At 43.1% G+C, this 23,886-nt stretch overlaps 1 pseudogene; it reads left to right on the forward strand.

The window, feature by feature from the left end:
• The window catches only part of LOC125903830 (NLR family CARD domain-containing protein 3-like), a 28,575-nt pseudogene extending 8,565 nt beyond the window's left edge, over positions 1 to 20,010 (forward strand).
• Positions 20,011 to 23,886: the final 3,876 nt, after the last annotated feature.

Consider the following 23,886-nt stretch of genomic DNA (forward strand, 5'->3'; position numbering starts at 1 on the left):
CCTTACATATACTGTATATATGTATATATTTAAGCAATATCTCACGAGAGGGAGTGATGTACTGTATATCGTCACGGCCGTGATTCGGTCATGGGCACTATGAAGACAGTTACAGCCGTGATGATATACATTACACCGTCACGACCTCGAGTGTGATTATGCATTTGTGCAACAGTTCAACAACCGCATAAACAGCAATGCTGAGTAAGGAAATGTTAACAAAAGGTGATGAAATAAATTATTTAAGTATGTTATGTAGCTCCGCGAAAAACCCCAGTTCCCCCAGTCTGTTGCCAGGCAATGCAACACACACGCCAGAGCGATAGATAGATAGATGTTCTCTTTATTGCTCTGACACATGCCAGGAACTCACAAACTACTTTGTATTTACATTGATCTGCAACTGTGTAACTTCGTCCAGTTCGGCTGATGAAACGTTGGCAAACCTGGATGTTGGCACGGCCGGATTCAAACACACCTGGAGGTCTGCACAGAAGAGTCCTGGCTTTCCTTTTCCTCGTCCTCTCCTGACGACCACTCATAATTTAATTCAAATGTAATTTTAGGGAAAATATCCATCTTCTTGGTGTAACGCTATAGTGTCAGTTTGCATCAATGTAGCGAGTGTGACAGCTGGTTAATTAACGGTTGTATTTATGTTTATAACACCTGTGAGCGGAGTGATTTTACTGTTACAAGTCCCAGTGATGTTATACTCTATATCAGCACTAACCCCAGATAGCACATCTGGCCAATGTTGGCCCGATTTATCAAGTTTGGATGGTTAAGACGTAGCAGGGAAAGCGTTTGCTCATTGCCAAGACGTCGCTGAGGCGTCAGCCTTTATTTTCAGCATTTCAGCTGCCTTTTAGCCAGATTGAAGGCTTTGGGTCCGTCACTCTGCTTAATTTAGTGTTGAAACTGTTAAATAATGGGATCCGGCATTAACTCCGTTAACTGTTACCAGCAGCTCAACAATCAGTCCTTCATCTCGGAAAAACAGTGGTTTCAAAACTGCGCTATTACCTGTAGCTACCGGGTCAGTTTGTTTTGCAGAGGAGGAGACCTCGACTGATAAATTGCCCATAAAATCACATTAACAACATATCGAAGACGAAGGCATCCTTAAACTTCACTATTTGACCTCCGCGGTCCTCTCCGCTCCTCTTCCCCACACTTGAGCATCCGTCCAGGCCGCGGAGGTCAGGCCCGAGGGGCGCTGAGGTCAGGCCCAGGCGGGACCATAGGTGAGTGGATTCCAAGTCTCGAGCCCTGCCCGGGACCGCGGGTGGCAGCTCCGGGCACTTCCACTTTTAAACCAAAACGAGTGCTCACGATAACCAGATACGCAGATAACGTCAACTAGGGAAAATAAAATGAAAACACCACCGTTTTAGCCTGTTAGCTAACGTGAGCTAAACTAGCTATCAGCTAATGAAAGATAACGTTAGCTGGTGGGGACATGTGCTAACTTATATGTGCTAACTTACACCCAGTCGTGCCTCTTTAAACGGTCACAGAATAAACAGCATAGCTATTTTCTGCCAAAGGGCAGGGTTTTTGAACGTGAAATCAATAAATAATGCTCTCAAACTGATAGACCACTCTCTTGAATAAAGATAGGGATAAAGCTACATACAAATTTTATCCAGATTTTACAGAGCACTGCTGAAATTTTACCTGCACGCTGTGATTTTATTGTGGACAATTTTAACAGTAAATTAAAGTCAACACTTGACTCAGTGGCTCCACTTTTAACAAAAACCATAAAATCAAAACCTACACCCCCGTGGAGAAATGATGCTATCAAAAAGTTGAAAAGAAAATGCAGGAGTGCAGAGAGGAGGAGGAGAAAAACTGAACTGCATTCATTACGAAATATTACATGCACAACTCAAAACCTACAATAATACAGTCAAACAGGCAAGAATATCCCACTTTTCAAAACTCATCACAGATAATAAAAACAACCCCAAATTCCTTTTCTCCACCTTCGATCTTTTAACTAGCACCAATTTTAACAAACCATCCAAGATTTCAACAGATGCCCTCTGCAAGGACTTTGCAGACCACTATATCATATCATCATATGATATCAGATCCAGTCGTTTATACCAACAAAATATAATTTTTAACACACCTGGATCATTGCTTTTACCTGAGGAAACACTGAAGAGTTTTGCCCTGGTTGAGTTTTCTCCCAGGTAACCCCAACAACCTGCCTTTTAGATCTGATTCCCACATGACTTTTAAAAACATTTTATGGATTCTTTGAGGAACAGATTTTAAACATAGTAAATTACTCTCTTCAGACGGGTGTCTTCCCCGCTGCCTTCAAAACGGCAGTGGGGAAGCCCCTTCTGAAGAAGAGTAATTTAGATCCCAACATTTTTAATAATTACCGACCTGTATCCAGCTTACCGTTTTTAAGTAAGATTTTAGAAAAACTGGTTTTTAACCAAGTAAATGATTTTTTAAAAAGAAATAATATTTTAGAGAAATATCAATCTTGGTACTACTGGATCTAAGCGCTGCCTTTGATACAGTAGATCACCATATTTTATTAAACAGACTCAGAAACTTGGTGGGCCTCTCTGGCACTGTTTTTAACTGGTTCAGCTCTTATCTCACAGATCGTTGTTTCTTTGTAAGTATAGATACATGTTCCTCCAGAAGGCATGAAATTAGGTGTGGGGTGCCCCAAGGGTCAATTTTAGGTCCAGTTCTTTTTAATCTATATATGCTTCCACTTGGGGACGTCATCAGGAGGCACGGCATCAGCTTCCACAGTTACGCAGATGGCACACAGTTGTACATGGCCGTGTCTCCTGATGACACAGGGCCAATTGATGCCCTTTTTAACTGCATTTTAGATATCAAGTCATGGATGGCAGTGAATTTCCTGCAGTTCAACCAGGACAAAACAGAGGTTTTAATTATTGGTCCTGAAGGCCAGAGAGAGAAACTTTTACCAAAACTACAAGATTTTAAACCTTCACAATGTGTGAAGAACCTGGGCGTCATTTTTGACTCTGAGCTTAGTTTTATTCCACACATCAAAAATGTAACAAAGACAGGTTTTTATCATCTTAAGAATATAGCCAGAGTCCGCCTGTTTCTCTCTCAGGCTAACACGGAGGTGCTGATGCATGCTTTTATCTCTTGTTGTTTAGACTATTGTAATGCCCTGCTGTCTGGTCTTCCCAAAAAGACCATCTCTAACCTGCAGCTACTCCAAAACTCAGCCACACGAGTGCTGACGAGGTACCAGAGGGCGGGCGCACATTACATCAATCAATCAATACAATCAATCTTTATTTCAGACTCAAAAATAGGTCCATATAAAATATAAAAACAATAGACGACATACACACAACACACTAGACAGCATAAAAAAAAAACACACCTAAAAAACATACAAACACGCTCGCCAGTGTCTCCAGAAACTAGAATAATATCTGGTACTGCTCTTTTTAGGCATGGTTAAAGCCATAATAATTTCATTTTTAGAGTCATTTAGCCTTGCCATAAAATTAAACATAAAATTCCTGAGGACAGCATCTAAGGTGGGAACACCACTACACACAAACAGCTGACTGGCACTCATCCACCGAGGGACCTTCAGTAAAATTCGAAGTGCATCATTGTATGCTACCCGTAGCTTACGATATTTAGCCCTACTGTAGCTGCACCACAGGTGGGCAGTGTACAGTGGAATACAATAGGCTTTAAACAAAGCAATTTTAACATCATCCGTACACATAAAAAATTTACGTGCCAACATATTAGCTTGTGCATACAGTACTACAGTACAGTACATACTAACCCCATTAGTCACCAGGAAGGGCTCAGATATGACATTACCCCATCTTACTTGCATGGTTTGATATGAGTACCAATAATGTAGAATCCGTATTAAATAAGAAGGGACCCCTCGCTCTTGTAACTTTTTAAACAATTTCCCATGATTAATGCGGTCAAAGGCTTTAGAAGCATCCAAGAAGCACATAAACATGGTAGAGTTATGTTTACTATAGCTACTGACGGCCTCTTTCAGAGCATATATACACATGTCAGTGCCATGTTTACTTTTAAATCCAAACTGATCATCTGTGGTGACAATATATTCATCCAACCTATCCAGCAAGATTCTTTCTATCACTTTTGATAATACACTAGCCAGAGCAATGGGCCTATAGTTGTCAGTACTGGACATCTTCCCCGTTTTATCTTTAACTACTGGCACCAGCAGGACACCAGTTTTAAAATGGCTGCATTGGCTCCCCGTGTGTTTCAGGATCGATTTTAAGATTCTTTTATTAGTTTTTAAATGTCTTAACGGTCTTGGGCCATATTATTTATCTGACCTGCTTTTATCATATCAACCCTCACGGATCCTGAGGTCCTCCAGCACTGGCCTTTTAACTGTTCCAAAAGTTAGAACAAAAACCCACGGGGAGGCTGCATTCAGTCATCATGGCCCTCACTTGTGGAATAGCCTGCCGAGAACATCAGGACTGCAGAGACTGTTGATGTTTTTAAAAGGAGGCTCAAGACTCACCTTTTCAGTTTGGCTTTTAACTGATTTCTTTTACTCTTTTAATTCTTCTATTATATTTTATTTTAATTTCTAATGCTTTTAAATGATTTATTTTTAAATCCTTATGCATTTTATTATTATTAAGTTTCTAAATCTTTATTTATTTATTTATTTATTTATTATTATTTTATCTCATACATGTTTTATCTTATTATATTGCCTTTTAGTCTTTTAGTTTTTAGCTCCAGTGTTTCCTCATGGGGGGCCTCCACGCTGAGAGGTGTACCCGATCTGGCCGCGGGGACGTCGTCCTGGAGATCCCTCTGGTCCAGAGGACTGGGAGGCTCTGCACCATCTGTGGAGTCCACCCCAGTTTATCTGGGTCGGGGTGGTATCTGTGGCGGCGCTCCCTATGGCCGTAGGCTGTGACACCTCTCAGTGTGGATGAGCTCCCCATAGGTGGCTCTTTCCTCACCTGGTTCCTCAGTGCCCAGCCATGTTACTGACTATACTAACCATGTGTGTGTGTGTGTGTGTGTGTATGTTTATATGTGGGGGTGGGAGGGGCGGGTTTTCAATATGTATTTGTATGTATTTTTGTTGTATGTTTTTATTCTGTGAAGCACTTTGTGCTGCATTTTTAATGCAAGAAAAGTGCTAAACACATAAAGTTTGATTTGATTTGATTTGTGTTGTATATACAGTGAATGTTACATGATGTGTCTCTGTTAAAGTGTCTGAAGCAGCAGACTGAACACACGTTGCAGAAACTGTTGATACAAAAACTGTTGGAGACAAACTCTGAGATCAATCACAGCTTCAACTGTTTGTCATATGTCATGCTGTATCCATGGCAACGACTGTAGTCCTCATGTTAACCCTGTGGACTCAGCAGTGTCACAGTGTTAACAGTGAGAATTTAAACACATGACAGAGTGAGTGAAGTGTGGGAGGGCTCAGTGTGCAGGTCCACAGGGTGGAGGTTTGGATTGTGAGCTCCCCCTGGTGGTCAGTGAGGTTTACAGCTGCTCTCAGTGTTCCTGTCAGTCTGCTGTCATCCTGTAGGATTCTACTTCTCCTGTTGATAGCTGCTGATACTGAGGCTGAAGACTGAAAACTGAATTTCCCTCCCTGCTGCTCTTCCTCTCTGTGTGCTAGGATCCATCAGAGACCAGACTCCCCTGGACCTGGACCTGAACCTGATCCCAGCTGTGTGTCCCTTCAGACTGACCAGTCACATGAACATGGCATCGATGTTAAAGGACGAAAAGTCTCTGCTGCACAGTAAGCTGACATTAAATGTCAAATGAACCTGACAGCTTCCCAGTTTAACTGCTCTTGTCTCCATCATCTCCATCATCTCCATCACTCAGGAAGCGAGTACAGTCTCAACACAGTCTCTTCCATGGTCCATATCCCGCTCAGTCAATCTCCACTCAAAACACAAAATCCATCATGTAACTTTAGCCTCCCTCCATTGTCCCGACAACTGTGGCCTAATGCTAAAAGATTTCTCTCATGTCAGTCGTCATGCTCGCTGCTCCGTCAACACGAGCTCTCTTCTGGAGGCCATCATCACCCCCAAAGAAAAAAATAAAGAAAACGCTTTAACGTTAACACACCTGTTCTTTTTCTCAATCTGTAGAGTTTAAGACTGTTGCATCACCACCACCCACTGGATTGCAACAGTTTCACAGTGCAAACTATTTACAGTGTCCATTCAAATAGATCCCAATCAAGACATCTTACGTTTTGTAATCCAGACCCAATTATGATCTGCCAGGCAGTCGTAGTTGGAAATTCAACAGGAGTGGCCGGAAGCTCTAATAAGAAAACAGTGATGTGCAGGGCGAGCCTGGTCTCACTCCAAAGTCGTCAAAATCCGGCAATTGGGCAGTGACTTGTGGTGTCAAAAACCAACCAAAAAAGGCCTTTACCATTGGCATGATATGGGGCCGGATGCCATTATAGTTTCACGGCGCACGACGACCTCAGGGGGAAATGCAACGGGACGAAGACCAAAGTTACGGTGGTGAAAGTCCTCCTGGGATGGGCAGGGAGGGGTGGTGGATGGATTCAGCAAACTCCACCTTTCACCAGAGAGAGCGGTGTTCATGTCCCATAAGATTCCAGAGCCAAACACTATTCTTTATTCTAAACTTAACCACATGTTTTTGATGCCTAAACCCAACTATGTGTGTTGTTGTTGAAGGAAAAAAAAACGTCAGTTCAAAGTGTTGTACTGTCGTAGTGTGTTTTTTTTTAAAAGAGACTGTATGTAGACATTAAGTTTTCTGTGAAAACAGACAATGGACATGATGTCCGAGAACATAAACAACCAACGCACTCAGGGTGCCTTGTGTGTTGTATGTGGACGAGGAATGTCTGTGACCAAAAGTGGATATGTGACATGGTCGGAGTGAGAAATGTGTTGGCAGGGCTCTAGTATTGTGTTAAAGATGCTGGTCAAGATGTTCAGTGACTGTGTTGTCCTGACATCAGTAGGGAGTTCATTCCACCACAGAGGAACCAGAACAGAAAAGAGTCTTGACCCAGATCAAAGACCACACCACCAGGGACAGGGCAGCTAAATGTCCAGAGGTAAAGGAGGAGGGTAGGGTTTGATGGCTTGTTAGTATGAAGGACCAGCTGCAGAGGTCTGAAGACAAGCTGCAGATCAACAAGACAAAGATTTAGCACTATCAGAAACTGACCCTGCACTCAGATGTGCTGCGTCCAAAACCCAAAACAGGCCACAGTTTCAATTGGAGTGGCAGCTCAACAGTGTGAAGTCTTAGCACATCTGACTGACAACACACTGGTTAAACATTCACATACACTGAATACAAACAAGCATTGAGATAAAATAACTTTTATTATCCAATAAAATCAGTGAAATCAGAGACAGAAATCTTGTATGTTCAGTAAATGTCAGTGTTTCTATCAGTTTCCAGCAGCAGAGAGAAAAGTCCCCTGTACCCAGCTGTGTGTCCATGAAGAGTGCTCAGTCTGTGGGTCGTTTCATTGACTTCAAAGATGGACGTCCTTCTTATGACCCACTGTAAGTTCTTAATTTAGGTTCAACAGATGGATTTGATGTGAGACAGATACAGAATTGGTTGCGCATCATTTGTTTGCATCTCGTCTTCTACAGAAAGCTGCAAGCAACAATACCAGAGGCCAAACAGTTGGCTCGTTCCAAACAGGCACTGCACTAATTCTTTCTAATTCCTCCACAGAGTGGACCGGGAGAGCTCAGAGGTTCCCAGTGCTCAGTCTGCCCAGCAGCATCAAACACACCTGGACTCCATATTTATGGTCTGTACATGTACAACAACTACTTTGACATCTATTCTGTTCACAATCATCTCCATGCTGCACTTTTTACACCAGTGGATTGTCAGTGTGTCCAACATGGATCTGATGTTTGAGTGTGTCATTCATATAATATTCTGTTCCAGCTGCTGGAGGAGAACATCCTCACTTTTGTGAACAACGAGCTGAAGAAGATCCAGAAGGTTCTGAGTTCAGATTACCCAGAATGCTCAGAGAGTCAGAGGGAGGATGAGGAGGTGTTGGATGGTGAGGATGAAGAGCAGAGGAGGAGCAGCAGAGAGGCATTTCTGAAGATCACACTGAACTTCCTGAGGAGAATGAAGCAGGAGGAGCTGGCTGACTGTCTGCAGAGCAGTAAGAGGATTTCTATAAAGATTTAACATGATGGATAAATGGGACGTTTACTAATGTCTCAAGAGACGGACCAAAATATATTCATATACTCATTCTTTGAGGAAATGACATGTTGAAATATTTTCTTTGTCTTACTGATCTTCTTTGTTGTGTTCATTCAGGAAGTCGTTCTGCAGTCTGTCAGCGTAAACTGAAATCTAACCTGCAGAAGAAGTTCCAGTGTGTGTTTGAGGGGATCGCTAAAGCAGGAAACCCAACCCTTCTGAATCAGATCTACACAGAGCTCTACATCACAGAGGGAGGGACTGCAGAGGTCAATGATGAACATGAGGTCAGACAGATTGAAACAGCATCCAGGAAAGCAGACAGACCAGAAACAACCATCAGACAAGAAGACATCTTTAAAGCCTCACCTGGAAGAGATGATCCAATCAGAACAGTGATGACAAAGGGAGTGGCTGGCATTGGGAAAACAGTCTTAACACAGAAGTTCACTCTGGACTGGGCTGAAGACAAAGCCAACCAGGACATACTGTTCACATTTCCATTGACTTTCAGAGAGCTGAATGTGCTGAAAGAGAAAAAGTACAGCTTGGTGGAACTTGTTCATCACTTCTTTACTGAAACCAAAGAAGCAGGAATCTGCAGGTTTGAAGAGTTCCAGGTTGTGTTCATCTTTGATGGTCTGGATGAGTGTCGTCTTCCTCTGGACTTCCACAACAATGAGATCCTGACTGATGTTACAGAGTCCACCTCAGTGGATGTGCTGCTGACAAACCTCATCAGGGGGAAACTGCTTCCCTCTGCTCGCCTCTGGATAACCACACGACCTGCAGCAGCCAATCAGATCCCTCCTGACTGTGTTGACATGGTGACAGAGGTCAGAGGGTTCACTGACCCACAGAAGGAGGAGTACTTCAGGAAGAGATTCAGAGATGAGGAGCAGGCCAGCAGAATCATCTCCCACATCAAGACATCACGAAGCCTCCACATCATGTGCCACATCCCAGTCTTCTGCTGGATCACTGCTACAGTTCTGGAGGATGTGATGAAGAGCAGAGAGGAAGGAGAGCTGCCCAAGACCCTGACTGACATGTACATCCACTTCCTGGTGGTTCAGACCAAAGTGAAGAACATCAAGTATGATGGAGGAGCTGAGACAGATCATCACTGGAGTAAAAAGAGCAGGAAGATGATTAAGTCTCTGGGAAAACTGGCTTTTGATCAGCTGCAGAAAGGCAACCTGATCTTCTATCAATCAGACCTGACAGAGTGTGGCATCGATATCAGAGCAGCCTCAGTGTACTCAGGAGTGTTCACACAGATCTTTAAAGAGGAGAGAGGACTGTACCAGGACAAGGTGTTCTGCTTCGTCCATCTGAGTGTTCAGGAGTTTCTGGCTGCTCTTCATGTCCATCTGACCTTCATCAACTCTGGAGTCAATCTGATGGAAGAACAACAAACAACATCCCGGTGGTCTAAAGTCTTCAGAGACAAACAGAATCTGAAGTATCTCCACCAGAGTGCTGTGGACAAGGCCTTACAGAGTCCAAATGGACACCTGGACTTGTTCCTCCGCTTCCTCCTGGGTCTCTCACTGCAGACCAATCAGAGACACCTACGAGGTCTGCTGAGACAGACAGGAAGTAGCTCACAGACCAATCAGGAAACAGTCCAGTACATCAAGAAGAAGATCAACCAGGATCTGTCTGCAGAGAGAAGCATCAATCTGTTCCACTGTCTGAATGAACTGAATGATCGTTCTCTAGTGGAGGAGATCCAACAGTCCCTGAGTTCAGGACGTCTCTCACAGATAAACTGTCTCCTGCTCAGTGGTCAGCTCTGGTCTTCATCTTACTGTCATCAGAAGAAGATCTGGACGTGTTTGACCTGAAGAAATACTCTGCTTCAGAGGAGGCTCTTCTGAGGCTGCTGCCAGTGGTCAAAGCCTCCAACAAAGCTCTGTAAGTACAGAGACAGTTGGATTCATATATCATAACTTAAATGCTCTGTTGTCTTTTCAACTTATTGCTTGTGTTTTCCCCATTATTGTCTCTTCAGTTTTAGTTTTTTTTTTCCTTCTTGTTGATTGTTGTCTCTGTAGGCTGAGTGACTGTAACCTCTCAGAGAGAAGCTGTGAAGCTCTGTCCTCAGTTCTCAGCTCCCAGTCCTCCAGTCTGAGACACCTGGACCTGAGTAACAACCACCTGAAGGATTCAGGAGTGAAGCTTCTGTCTGATGGACTGAAGAGGTCACACTGTACACTGGAAACTCTCAGGTCAGATCAAGCTGCAGACCATCTGAAATGATTTCACATATTTCTCTAAACTCCATACAGTTTAAACATTCTCTCTCATGTCAGCATTTCTGAATCTGACAAATGTTCAATCAGGATTTGAAACTTCACAGCACACCCACCACAGCACTGAATCTGCCCTCCTCAAAGTCACAAATGACCTTCTCCTCTCCTCTGATGCCAGCAAACTCAGCGTACTCATTCTACTTGACCTGAGTGCAGCATTTGACACCATAAACCACTCCATCCTTCTCTCCCGGCTTGAAACCACTCTTATCACTGGCACTGCACTCTCCTGGCTCAAATCCTACCTCTCCAACAGACACCAGTTCATCAGCATAAACAACTGCAAATCCCCCCCTCTGCCAAGGTGTTCCCCAAGGTTCAGCTCTTGGCCTGCTCCTCTTCATCCTGTACATTGTCCCCCTCGGTCACATAATCCGCGGTCATGGACTTCAGTTTCACTGCTTGCCGATGACATTCAGCTCCACATCTCCACCAAAGCCATCACTCCTGCCACTCACTCTGCCCTCACCAGCTGCATCACTCAGTACGTTTACATGGACAGTTTAATTCCACTTTCATTCGGAATGAAAGGCCATTCTGATTAAAAGTGGTCATGTAAACGGTCATTCCGATTGAAAATTAAATCCGATTAAAGGGGTGGTTTATTCCGTTTGTCATTCCGAATGAAAGAATTTCTTGCACTTGTATACACTAGGGATGTCACGATTATAGATTTTCTTGGTACGATTATTGTCAGAGAAATAATCACAGTTTTACGATTATCACGATTATTATGCATTCATTAATCTCACATTATAAATGTGTAAAATCACATAAACACTCCTTATAGATCTTTAAGTTTCATTTATTTCCATGCCAACATAACAAATATAATATAACATATAACAAAAATAATATGGCAACAAAGAAAAGTAACCAAAAAGTAGTGTGCGGACCCTACTTTTACTACATGCCTCTTTGTGGTCCAGCAGTCTAAGTTTTTCCTAGGATGTGCGTGTCTTTTTGTTCTCTTTAAATTACAGTTACACAAATAAATTGGGAGCATATCTCGTGCAGTGTTAATAATAAATGAAACAGACATCGTGCTGGAAGGACAAGTCCAACATTTACTCAACACAGATGAGGGGAAGCAAAAGGAAGTAATACTAATGCTAAATGTTCACTGACTGAGGACAGAAGACATTACGTTTATCTTCCACATTGCACACTGACACTGAAACAGTCTGACGACTGAAAAAAGGATTTGAACTTGTAACAGTTGAATATATGAAATGTGCCTTTAACATGGTGTATACTGTGTCGCCGAGCAGCAACGTCATCAAGCAACGCCTGTTATGATTTGAGTCTATTGAGCACACCCAACGCTGGTCGGACGTATACTTATGTGCTCCTGCTTTTTCTTTTATCTCTCAACACAACAGTGATGGTTTTAAGTATGTGTGGCGACTATTTTGTTCATGTATGAAAATATAGTAGGTTTACAACCGGGCTTGGTAAGCTTGGAGTGTTTTTAAGTTGATGCAAAAATAAACAATGAGCATTTGTGAAATCCCGCACTCGTGTGGACGTGAGTTTCTGCCTGTCGTCTCACTCCAAAGAGCTACACGGACCCAAAACCATTACAACCTCACGCTGTGTGCACACAAACTGCAAAACTATCCATCAAAAAAGTTTTTGAGACGTGCCTTAGCTTGTCATGTTGCACTGTAAGCCCAACTTGTATCATACCACTACGCCATTAATTGCAAATGACACGCTTACATATAATTTTTAATTCAGTGTTACATTAGATAAATCAACATTGATGTATTTTAACCCAGTTACTGTGCATTTACCTTTACTTGCGCATGTAAAGCCGGATGGTTGTCCCGCAGGTGTTGTATCATGTTGCTCGTGTTTGATCCTTTGGTCGCGACTTTTTTTGCACCATGTTTTACAAACTGGAAAGCCATTGTCAACAATGACCCCTTGGTCATTCTGCGATAGCCAAAATGATCCCACACGGCTGACTTTATCTGTTTTTTTTTTTTTGTTTTTTTTGGGGGGTGGGGGGAGGGAGTCTTCTTCATCCATACTTCCTCACTCGGAGACGCCGCTTGTGTAACTGTTTTCGTTCCGTGCGAGTTGCGCTGACCTACTGTATATGGTTCCGCGTCCCGGCATAATCTTTGGAGAGTGACAGTGTTGAGCCGTGGCATTTAAAATCACGGTTAATAGTAAAATCAAGTAATCATGACATCCCTAGTACACACTCATTTCTCTTGAAGTTCATTCTGTTCTTTCTGCACATGCTCGTTTCCCTGCCCTTCTGGTGCCATGACGTACATAGCGCGCATAGCAACGGGCAGAGTTAGAGCAGTCGGACTCGTTGCACTCACCGGTTTCCATTCGCCACAGCACGGTCTTCTACCTCCCTTCTTCGATCTTCTACCTCCCTTCTCCTCCTCAACAGACTAAGCATTAGCAGAACAAGGTTGTTGTCGTACTGCTGCTTCAAGAATATAAGCAAAACAAGCCTGAAAAAGGCACTGAGAACGACGTTGTCAAGCATCCTGTTATCCGGAGCGAGGACTACAGTGTTTTCTTCCGGTAAATGTAAACACGTAACATCTGCCCCGCCCCCTATCCAATCAGAAACCTTCCCTGCCCCAAACCTTGCGCAGACCTGAATAAAGGAGATTAAACTGATCTCTGTGTAAACCCTCACTCAGAATGAATATTTCTCATGTAAACTACCTGGAAACACTTTAATTCAGAATGATTTCATTCAGATTTATTTCATTCTGAATTAGAAGCCATCATGTAACTGTAGCCACTGACATAAAATCCTGGCTGCAAACAAACTTCCTCAAACTTAACTGTGTCAAATCATAAGTCATCATCATCGGCCCCAAATCACCTCATCAAATCCACCCAAAACTTCTCCCTCTCCAGTGACGGCTCCACTGTGCTCTCCTTCCCCCATGTCTGTCACCTTGGTCCCATCTTCGGACCCTCTCCTTTGACCAACACATCAAACACATCACCAAAACAGTCCTCTTCCATCTCAGGAACATCGCCCGCCTCTGTCCATCCCTCTCCTTTTCAGCTGCACAGACTCTCATCCACGCATTCATCACTTCCAGACACTCAAAAAATTTCAGTATATCCAGAACTCAGCTGCTCGTCTTCTCACACAGTCCTAGACCCGTGACCACATCACCCCTGTCCTTCATAACCTCCATGGTCTCCCCATCCCCCAGCGTATCCACTTCAAACTCCTCATCATCATTTACAAAGCCCCCCTCCCAACCTGTCTGAGCTCCTCTAATGGCACACTCCCTCCCACACTCTTAGGTCTGCTGATGCCAACCTCCTGCCCCCCCCCTATTAAGACTAACCACCGCACCTGGGGGGACAGGGCCTTTTCCATTGCTGCTCCCACCCTCTGGAACACACTCCCTGAAGACATCAGAGACTCTCCCTCAATCTCCACCTTCAAGAAAAGCCTCAAAACACATCAGTTCAAAACTGCCTACAACCTCTAAATTCAGTGTACTTTGCCCGCCCTCTCTGGACTATTTCCCCCCCATACCCCCTTATGGATTTTTTAATTTTTGCTATTAATTTGTTTTTTTTAACTGCTGTTGTTGCTCTTCGTAAAGCCTCATTGAGTATCCTGAAAAGCTCTATATAAATACACTGTATTATTATTATTATTATGATTAACTGTAAGGATTTTAATCTGTGCTCAGAAGAGATTATACTGTAGATCACCAAATTTAGTGGGTCCTCACTTGTTACCATCTGGATGAAGTTGATATTTCAGTTTTACTGAACAAATTTAAAGTGTTCTTGTTATTGACTCAGTGTTAAAATGCAGGTCTGTTAGTTTCCTGTTAGCTGAAGTACTAACTGAGATCTTTGTTCCTTTAGATTTGACTTTAGTCCAGACTCATTAATCAAAAGAGGATTACATTTGAACACAGATATTTTCCTTCTTGTTGATTGTTGTCTCTGTAGGCTGAGTGACTGTGACCTCTCAGAGAGAAGCTGTGAAGCTCTGTCCTCAGTTCTCAGCTCCCAGTCCTCCAGTCTGAGACACCTGGACCTGAGTAACAACGACCTGGAGGATTCAGGAGTGAAGCTTCTGTCTGATGGACTGAAGAGTTCACACTGTACACTGGAAACTCTCAGGTCAGGATTCATCAACATGTTCAACTGATGGCCACTTAAATCCTGATTTACATTAGTTGATAAACTCATAACCATCACAGGATTGTCTCTGCTGATATGATTTCAAACCACTTGTGTTTTGTGTTTCAGTCTCTTTCCATCAACATGTTTTATCTTGTTTTTTTCTCTGTTGTTGGAACTTGAAATATCAGAGAGGAATCAGTAATGTTGTCAGATAGTTGGTGGACATTAGTGGGTGTTTGGTTGGGACTAGAACAAAGTCAGTAATAATGTTGATGTAACCCCACAGTAGGCGACAGTATGGCAGTACTGTGGTACCCACCCTCACATTATGTGACATAATAATAATAATAATAAATTTTATTCATAAAGCGCTTTCAATCAAAGTGCTGTACAGGTGAATTAAAACAGTACATGTACAAATGGCGTAAAACATTAAAAACCTCAATCAAGCAGGCCTGTCTGATGTCAAGAGGAAGACTATTCCACAGAGTCGGTGCACGGAAAGAAAAAGCACGTTCACCGACCGTCTTCTTTTTGACTATAGGGACAAGCAGACGGCTGCTCCCCTCGGAGCGCAGAGACCCTGTAGGAACATAAATATCCACAAGTTCTGTTAAATATAGAGGTCCCAGACCATTTACAGATTTGTATGTTAGTAACAGCACCTTAAAGTCCGCTGTAACCTGAACAGGGAGCCAGTGAAGAGAGGCCAGCACAGTCAAGAGATAGGGTGAAATGATCGAACTGGTGACTAAATTTTGACGGTCAAATAGCTATCATCTCAGTCTTAGCTGAGTTAAGCAGCAGAAAGTTTGTTGATAGCCAGGACCTCACCGCAGCCAAACAGGCTGTAAGTTTATCAGAAACAGACCCATGTCCTGCAATGACTGGCATATATAATTGCAAATCATCAGCATAGCAATGAAAAACAATCCCAAAAGAGCGCATGATCTGACCTAGTGGTGGCAGGTACATTGAAAACAACAGTGGACCCAGGACAGAGCACTGTGGGACCCCGTGCTTAACAGAATAAGAGTCAGATAACACGTTGTTATAAAGAACACATTGAGATCTCTCTGACAGGTAAGATCTCAACCAATTTAGCACCTGACCCGAGATGCCAAAATAATTCTCGAGCCTGTCCAAAAGTATACAGTGGTCCACAGTATCAAATGCGGTGCTAAGGTCCAAGAACAGTAGAACAGATGTTGAGTCTGAATCTAATGCCAATAATAAGTCATTCACCACTTTTGTAAGTGCTGTTTCTGTAGAATGGTTAGCACGGAAAGCAGACTGCAGTGGCTCAAATAAATCACTCAATGACAGAAATTTTAAAAGTTGGTTGGAGGCCACTTTCTCAAAGATTTTCGATAAAAAAGCTAAATTTGAGACAGGTCTATAATTGGCAAGAGAGTTTACATCCAGATTTGTTTTTTTCAATAAGGGTTTAACCACAGCAGACTTAAAACAAGCTGGAAAAACTCCAGTGGACAGAGCGAGGTTAAGGATAGCTAAAACCTAAGATCTTAATGTTGACCAAAGCTCCTTAATAACCCATGCTGGTAGCGGGTCCAGAGAGCAAGTGGTACTTCTTGCAGCCATAACAACCTCAATTAGAGCAGCCAGAGAAATAGACTCAAACTCAAAGAAACCTTGTCCTGCAAAAGAGGGAAAAGTGGCAACACAGTCTGATCCCCCAGCCAGTGACTGGGGTATTCTAGATCTAATATCCTCTACTCTATCATTAAAATACTCCATAAAATCCTGTGCAGAGAGGTCAGTGCTGATGACTGGCTGCTGATCCTGTGTTAGTCTAGAAACAGTGTCAAATCAAAGCCTTGGGTTGTGCTTATTATTCGTAATCAAAATAGAATAATAGGCAGCCTTCGCCGCAGACATCTCAGACTGGTAAGTGGTCAGACTTTTGTGCCATGCTTGATAATGAACTTCCAGCTTAGAGTGACGCCACTGGCGTTCATGTTTTCGACAGCTCTTTCTGAGAAGTAATAAGTCGTCATTTAGCCAGGGCATAGGATTTTTCTGAGGACCCCTCCGAGTCTTTGCTGGATCAACTGAATCCAATAGTACCCGGAGAGCATTATTAAAATTTTCAGAAAGACATTTGACTGAAAAAGATTGACTAAAAACTAAGTCGACCACATCCGGCAGTCCCAAGTTAAAATCATTTAATGCTCTGGGGCCAATGTAACGGGATGACCTCAGAATTGAGAATGTTCTTCCAGGAACAAGAAGGTGAGGGATAAAAATATCAAATAATATCAATGAGTGATCCAAGCTTGGCAGAACACAAATTTCATTAATTGACACAGACAAGCCATAACCTAACACCAGATCTAATGTATGTCCATGCTGATCTATCAATCAATCAATCAATTTTATTTATAAAGCCCAATATCACAAATCACAATTTGCCTCACAGGGCTTTACAGCATACAACATCCCTCTGTCCTTATGACCCTCACAGCTGATCAGGAAAAAATCCCCCAAAAAACCCTTTAACGGGGAAAAAACAGTAGAAACCTCAGGAAGAGCAACTGAGGAGGGATCCCTCTTCCAGGACGGACAGACGTGCAATAGATGTCATACAGAACTGATCAGCATAATAAATTAGCAGTAATGATGCTGATGTGTTGGTCCAGATACAAACTGTGTGAGATTAAAAGACTCAATGACATTTAAAAAGTCTTTGACCAGTGGCTTGTCATCACAACAAATGTGAATATTAAAGTCACCAACAATCAATATCCTGTCATATTGCAAAATAAATCTGGATAAGAAGTCTGCAAACTCTGAGATGAAGTTATCATTGTACTTTGGTGGACGATAGATCACAGCAATCAAAACAACCTAAGGTTTGTTTATCGTGAAAAACTGTAATTCAAAGCTGGTGTAGGGCTCACAATAAGAAATCAGTTTGCATTTAAAACTGTCATTAAAAAGTGAGGCAACTCCCCCTCCTCTTCCAGTCAGTCTAGCGGAGCTGAAAAAGCTGCTGTCAGGAGGACAAAGTTCCATTAGGGGCGCTACTTCCCCATCACGCATCCAAGTCTCTGTGATAAACATTCAATCCAGAGCATGGGAGTTACAAAAGTCATGAAGGACAAAAGTCTTATTAGACATGTGTGTTGTTTTGTGTGTTTGCAGTATGTCAGGCTGTCTGATCACAGAGGAAGGCTGTGCTTCTCTGGCCTCAGCTCTGAGCTCCAACCCCTCCCATCTGAGAGAGCTGGACCTGAGCTACAATCATCCAGGAGACTCAGGGGTGAAGCTGCTGTCGGCTGGACTGAAGGATCCACACTGGAGACTGGACACTCTCAGGTATGAAGAGGCCTGCTGCAGCCACACACACTCAGTCTGATAGAGGAGGTAGAGCTGGAAACTTTGTCTCTGTCACACTGTCAGCCTGGCTCATATGACCCTGACACACCAAGCTGACCTCAAACAACCACAGCTGATAAACACTGACTCATCAAACTGTTTGTGTCCCACATCAGACCATCAATACAGACACAAGTAGTCAGGGAACAGTAGCCAGGATGGGCCAAAACAGGGAGGGAAGGTGATGAAATGTTTCTGGAGCCTTGTCTTGTTTCAACATTGGATAATAGGACAGTGGTGTATCCTGACACGTTGGAGGTTCATGGTGGGTTGACGTGTGTCAATGTGGTCATGCTGCAGGTTTGTGGGCTCATATGAAACAATAGTGGGGGATGTTTTGGTCTTCATCATCTGCCACCAGTGGGTGTCATCATAATGGGAATGTTTCCTGATTTAAAAGGAGTTTAGCTTCACCTGGATTTGGTTTGTTTTGCACTGACAGAGAGTTCCCTGGCTGATAAGAATCGACTTGTAGTGGGACTCACCACAGAAACTAAAGGTGACAGTCAGCCACAGACGCTCAATGAAGAACTAACAGCTGATTGTGGACGTGGTGTGTCAGAGACCAAAGAGCTTTATTTAGAACTGGACCAACATTATGGGGAAACAGGCAGTGCACTGTGGCTGCAGATGGACTTTGACTGGAATATTTGATATCCAGATTACAGATGATAAAAACCAGTGCTGACTGTTGCTAGGAGACAGGATGTGAACAGCAACCCTAACCCATCCAACCATCCACCCCGACCTCCTCCATCAGAGGTTGTGTCTCCTTTACTTGTGACAGACAACAGTCATTATGACACAAACAAAGGAGGTCACTCATCAGGAGTAAAACAGGTGGTTTCAAAGCTCCAATAATCAATACTTGTATATTGACAATGGATCAGCTGACTGTAATGGTCAAGTGTTGTGTGGTGGTGATGAACCCACAGTAAACTGTTGAAACACCACCTGCTCAGGTACACTGAACTAAAACAATATCAGCTGATTAATAAGTGATGAACATGTCAGTCCATGTGGAGACAATAACAAAGCTGTGTGTATGAGAGTGATGTAATGTCCATGTTTCCATGGTGAAAGAGGAAGTGCTGCTCTGACCCCCCTCCTCCTTTCAGGGTGGAGCCTGCTGGAGTCCGATGGTTGACACCAGGTCTGAGGAAGTGTAAGTGTGTTTTAATTTGATCTTCAAACTGTGACATCACTCATTCAAATCTCTGATGTCATCATCAGAGTGATGATAGATGAATAACTGCAGCTGTATTGTGTCTTCTTCTCTCCATCAGATTCCTGTGAACTCACAATCGACACAAACACAGTGAACAGACACCTCAAACTGTCTGACAACAACAGGAAGGTGACATATGTGGAGGAGGATCAGTCATATCCTGATCATCCAGACAGGTTTAATGCTTGGGCTCAGCTGCTGTATAGAACTGGTCTGACTGGTCGCTGTTACTGGGAGGTCGAGTGGAGTGGATGGGTTGATATATCAGTGAGTTACAGAGGAATCAGGAGGAGAGGAGACAGAGCTAACTGTTTGTTTGGATGGAATGATCAGTCCTGGAGTCTGATCTGCTATGATGGTCGTTACTATGTCAGGCACAATAACAGAGACACCTACTCCTCCTCCTCCTCTTCCTCCTCCTCCTCCTCTGGTAGAGTAGCAGTGTATGTGGACTGTCCTGCTGGCACCCTGTCCTTCTTCAGAGTCTCCTCTGACACACTGATCCACCTCCACACCTTCAACACCACATTCACTGAACCTCTTTATCCTGGGTTTGGGCTCTGGTCACCTGGTTCCTCAGTGTCTCTGTGTTCTCTGTAGGAGGGAGAGTCTCCTCCTGTTAGAGAAACTTTCTCACTGCTGAACAGATAGTTCAGTCAGGACTTGTTGAGAACAAAATGACGTAACAACAGTCAGTGGGAACCAAAATCATCAACCCACTGAGGGCTGGATTCAAAATCACACCAAAAAATTAAAGTAAAACATCATCAACTCATCATGTGACTCAGTAGTGTGTACGGCCCCCGCCTGCCTGTATGACCCAGGGCCCTCTGCACCAGGAGGAACTGAGGGCCCACTGCAACCGGGAGGAACCCAGGGCCCTCTGCACCAGGAGGAACCCAGGGCCCTCTGCACCAGGAGGAACCCAGGGCCCTCTGCACCAGGAGGAATCCAGGGCCCGCTGCACCAGGAGGAACCCAGGGGCCTCTGCACCAGCATAAGGTCTGACAATCACTCTGAGGATTTCCTCCTGGTACCTAACAGCAGTCAGGGTACCGTTGGCTATGACATGGAGGTCTGTGCAAACCCTACAAATGTCACAGGCAGCATAACGTTCACCACGGCGTCTCCAGACTCTTTCACGCCTGTCACATGTGCTCAGTGTGAACCTGCTCTCATCTGTGAAGATAACGGGGCGCCAATGGTGGACCTGCCAGTTCTGGTGTTCTCTGGTCAGGGCCATGCCTGACCAATTTGGCACCCTAGGCAAGATATTTGCTGGCACCCCCACGGTTCGGTTCAAACCTCGGTTTTCAAAAACTACGAAAGAAACATTTCAAAAACTTCCTGAAAAAATGTCTGGATTTTATTAATTATTAAACAAATGTTGCATTGCAATAAAGAACATGAACATTACTTAAGTTATATTAACTTACAGTTCACAATAAATAAAAAAACTTGTTAATCTCTTAACAGTCTACATTCTCTAAATAATCTTATTTCTCCACTTGCAGTTTGTGTGTGGGAGGGAGATGCACTTGAGGCTGCATCACTTGGTGCTGAGGTGGATGAGGTGGCAGCAGTTACATTATTAGGTCCAGGATTTGCAGAGGTGGGCACAAATACTTCAGAAGGGCATCTAAAAAGAGGAGATGCATATATTTGACAAACTGGGCTTTTACAATATATTAATCAAATAGCTGTTGTGAAACCATCATGGCATAACCATAATAGCACCTATCATTACAGTCTGCTTTGATCTAATGACATTTTAAACACAGCAAACAGCCAAAATATAAAAAATGCAACTGTAACATGACAAATTACACAAATCTGAAAATTAGAAAACATAAATATACAGTATATGAATATATGCCTGGCTGGTAAACAGTGAGTGGTTTGTGCAGCAGCACACTAAACATTAAAAGAAAAGATAGGCTAATATATTAAATTATGTTGCTTATTCATTCCCCCAAACACTTGAGTCTTTCTTTCCAACTTTCTCTAAGATGGGAGCAACATTAAATGACATTAACTCGAGCTGAATGCTGAAAGTATTCCTAAAACAAGTGGCTAATGAAGTCACAGTAACATTAAAGTTATGTAATAGTAGCCTAACCGCTAACCATTAGCGGCTAATGAGCTGATGTTAGCTTGCAAGTGCTTCAGTAACTGTAACTTACGTTGTGTTTCTACCATTTTGAATGAAGTGTTTCATCACATCACAGCATTACCTCGGTCTTCTTCACGTTTCTCCTTGTCTTCTTTGTTTTGTTTTGTACTGCTCCCTATGACTGCGCCCCAGAGGGCTTTAACCTCTTCATGACGATGGCACCCGACTGTCAGTTTGTCACTCAGCGGCATCACATTACAGAAGATAGCGGGGGGGCGCGGTTAGGGACCGTGGCGAAATTGGTGCTGCCTGCCAGGCAGGCAGAAATTTAAATTAGAAATATTATTTCATTATTATTTAAAGATGTATGGCTATATGTGCTGTTATTTTGTAGTGTATTCTTGTCTAATTTTCTGAATAGAATGGGGAAGGAAAAAAAAAACATAAAAAAAAAAACACCTCACTCCCTGGCACCCCCTGGCATGCTGGCGCCTATAGCATTTGCCTAACCTGCCCTATGGGCGGCACAGCCCTGTCTCTGGTGAATGATGGAGCTGCACGGTGCTGGGCTGTGAGCACAGGTCCCACTAGAGGCCGTGGGGCCCTCATGCCACCCTCATGGAGTCTGTTTCTGACAGTGTGGTCAGAAACATGCACACCAGTAGCCTGCTGGAGGTCATGCTGTAGGGCTCTGGCAGTGCTCCTCCTGTTCCTCCTCACACAAAGGAGCAGATAGCGGTCCTGCTGCTGGGTTGATGCCCTTCTACGGCCCTGTCCAGCTCTCCTGGTGTAACGGCCCGTCTCCTGGTATCTGGTATCAACCTGACTGGGCTGCAGGTATGGCCTCATGCTACCAGTAGTGCCAAGGACACTAGCAGAAGACCAAACTAGAGAAGAATCAGTCAGGAAGGATAAGGAGAGAGCAACTGTCTGTGGACACCACATGTAAAACCATTCCCTTTTTGGGGCTTGTCTTGCTTTTGCCTCTCCATTTCACCTGTTGTCACTTTGATTTGCACCAAAGCAGCTGAAACTGATTCACAATCACTTGTGCTTCCTGAATGGACACATTGATATCCCTGAAGTTTAACTGACTTCCTGTTACACTGTGACCATTGAGTGTTCATTTCAGTTTTTGAGCAGTGTAAATATCTTCATAACACAAGTTGTAAATAATTTAATAATGTAATAAAATTAAAAAAAATTAAAAAGATTGGGTTGTAAAAATATCTTAATTGTTGTATGTAACTATATATACATGTAAGAAATTGTGCAAATAGTTTAAGTTAATAGAAGAAAAGTGAAAGAGGGGTAGGAACATATAAGTTTTACTTCTACCTACTCCTTTTCTTCATTTCTTGTTGTCACAACATTGTTTTAAACTCTGGTTCGAAATAAAGTCATTCATTGTCCACGGAAAAGTTTATTTGTAATTAAATAATTTGAACTAATAATATTGTTTAACAGGCTTTAAACGCCTTTTTAAAAATCATAAATTAAAACAATGGCTTTAATGAGGAGTAATTGTAAAGTAGATTTTCCACTCAGGCCTCTTGTGCCACTGCCCCACAGAACACTCATTCAGAGTGTTACATTTTTAACATAACTGTACTATGACTTTTTTTAACATTCTCTACTAATGTAGTTTTATAACTAAGGTCAGGAACAAAGACCAGGCCTTAGACACATCCCATTTCCATCCAAAAGTATTTAAACACTCTCACAGCTTTACATGTTCTGTGCCAGGGGCGATTCTAGGATCAGAGGTTTAGGGATGCTGAGCACCCAGAGTGCTGGCCGGCCAGGCAAGAGACATTTCACTGTTTTGTACATTTTAACGCAATTTCAGACCATCATTCCCACATCTGTCAAAGAAAAACATAACACTTTGTGGGTAGAGGAAACTCTGTGACTAAACCATCAAATCTGAGTAATTTAAATGCTGAGCCACAGCAAAAGAGGAATGGATTGGAATCATCAAAGAAATATACCCTGACCCTAATTTGTGGAGGAAGTAGGGCTGGGCGATAAATCGATTTTATCGATTAATTCGAATTTGTAGTTGAGGTTGATTTGTTTCAAAGAAAATCCATTTTCTCTTTAACATCTGCCACTGATGCTCCCCGCTGGGCTCCCGTAGTTCAGAGTGTGCTCCCCCCTCCCCCCGTGTGCTTGATACACAAACAACATGGCAGCGAGCAATAGGGATGGGCAAATGATCAAAATTCATTATTCGAGCATCAAAAAAATTAACGATCAATTATCAATTAATTGATAAGCGAGTATTTCAAAAGAGAGAAAACAAAAGACTGCAGTGCAGACTGTCGCCGCAAGAGAGCGCAGCTGCCCCAGTTTTGAGCTTCAACCCCCCAGGCCAAAGAGGAAGAATGGCATGCATGCGCAGTTCACCCCTG

The sequence above is a fragment of the Epinephelus fuscoguttatus genome, linkage group LG16 (genome assembly GCF_011397635.1).
Source record: "Epinephelus fuscoguttatus linkage group LG16, E.fuscoguttatus.final_Chr_v1".
NCBI lineage: Eukaryota > Metazoa > Chordata > Actinopteri > Perciformes > Serranidae > Epinephelus > Epinephelus fuscoguttatus.